The 1797-nt window shown below is 41.0% G+C and overlaps 1 long non-coding RNA gene across 1 annotated transcript in view; it reads left to right on the top strand.

The window, feature by feature from the left end:
- Positions 1-87: 87 nt before the first annotated feature.
- LOC117949786 overlaps positions 88-1797 on the top strand; it is a 2394-nt gene continuing 684 nt past the window's right edge. The window contains exons 1-2 of the long non-coding RNA XR_004657734.1: positions 88-343; positions 1211-1352. This is a non-coding gene — a long non-coding RNA (uncharacterized LOC117949786). The remainder of the gene's footprint in view (positions 344-1210; positions 1353-1797) is intronic.

Raw genomic sequence — 1797 nt, 5'->3', positions numbered from 1 at the left:
GACCTCCACTACAGACGCCCAGGTGAGACGCTTAGTTAGAGACCTCCACTACAGACGCCCAGGTGAGACGCTTAGTTACAGACCTCCACTACAGACGCCCAGGTGAGACGCTTAGTTAGAGACCTCCGCTACAGACGCCTAGGTGAGACGCTTAGTTAGAGACCTCCACTACAGACTGTCTCTCTCTCTCTTTGTGGTTCTTTGCTGATTTTCATTCATTGTGATTCTATTATTGAGTTTTGTGCTTTCTTCCGGTCAGGTGGGTGAGAGAGAGACGAGAGAGACGAGAGAGACGAGAGAGACGAGAGGGACAAGAGGGACGCCAGTCTCACCTGTTGTGCAGGTAACCCTCCAGGATTGGACGGCTGACGACCGATTCTTCAAACTCAACCAACAATAAAAGAAACTTAAACTGCTTTTATTTTCTTCTTCTTTATGTTGTCTCTGATTGGTCAACACTTAGTTGTTCTTGTCTCTGATTGGTCAACACTTTCATCGTTGTTGTCTCTGATTGGTCAACTCTTTAGTGGTTCTTGTCTCTGATTGGTCAACACTTTCATCGTTGTTGTCTCTGATTGGTCAACTCTTTAGTTGTTCTTGTCTTTGATTGGTCAACACTTAGTAAACTGTTTATGTTGCTTCATACTTTACATTTCTCACTTTTTTATTTAGTGTGTTTGTCTTTTTTCCGACATTTCTGCATCTTTTTCCATGTTTTTGCCAGAGGAGAGTGAGAGAGTTTTTAAATTTTACCCCGAGCACTTTTTCAACATTTGTCGACTTTTTCTTGGCCTTTGAAATGTTTGTGGGTTTTTTCCCAAGGTTTTAAAGCTTTTTTCAGCATCTTTTCACATTTGTGTCACTTTTATTGACATTTTCTCTTTTTTTTACACTTTTTTTTAAAGTCCTTTTACCAATAATTTTTTCTCCATATGCTATAAAATTGACTAAAACGCCCAAATGTATTAAATGTGGTTAGCTGATGATTAATGTACCGTGTGAGGAGCATTGTTGGGAACCATCCTCGTTACTTTTTGGGACAATTAGTTTGAAAGAAACCCAAATTTCTGATGTAGAAACTTTTTAGGAAGAAGACAACAGGAGGGATAAATGGACATTAATGATATTATTAATGCTTTTTCACCATACTGAGCGTCTTCCTTTACATTATCCCTTTTTATTTAATGAGTGATTGTTGTGTGTTTTGCAGGTTTTGTCCGAGGCGAGTCCGGCTGCAGAGGAAGAGGAGGATGAAGAAGAAGAAGAGTCTCACTTCTCTGAAGGTCAGCTGATAGCGGCCGGCTCTCAGTCGTTCTCCGATGACTCCGAGATCTCAGAGGAAATCACAGAAGGTGAGAAATCATCGATTAATACAACGACCAGCTGCTGGGGGGGGGGGAATACCACCTGATGACCAAGCCTTTGATATTTGATACTTGTTATGTTGGATTCACACAGTTAGTTTTTAATTATCTCCCCAAACTCACTGTGTCATAGAGGGAGGAATGTTTCTGTTTTCTCCTCCGAGTAGAAAACACATAAATATTGAATGTGGCTGCTAATAATCTCTGGAGCAGCCTTCAGAAATGTTAAAGGTATCAGGTAGAAACAAGCTGTAATGTAACCCTGCAGGACAGATGTTCTGTGTTGGTGTAAAGCACTTTGAATTGCCCTGTTGCTGAAATGTGCTACACAAATAAAGCTGCCTTGCCTTGCCTTGCATGTCTCCACCAGACTCCATGTAAATAATCACTACTTTTAGTGTGTATAGAGCAGCATATCTCCACCAGACTCCAT

The sequence above is a fragment of the Etheostoma cragini genome, chromosome 8, assembly GCF_013103735.1.
Source record: "Etheostoma cragini isolate CJK2018 chromosome 8, CSU_Ecrag_1.0, whole genome shotgun sequence".
In the NCBI taxonomy this organism is placed as follows: Eukaryota; Metazoa; Chordata; class Actinopteri; order Perciformes; family Percidae; genus Etheostoma; species Etheostoma cragini.
Note: the sequence above shows the minus strand (reverse complement) of the source record. Positions and strands in the feature narration are given on the sequence as shown.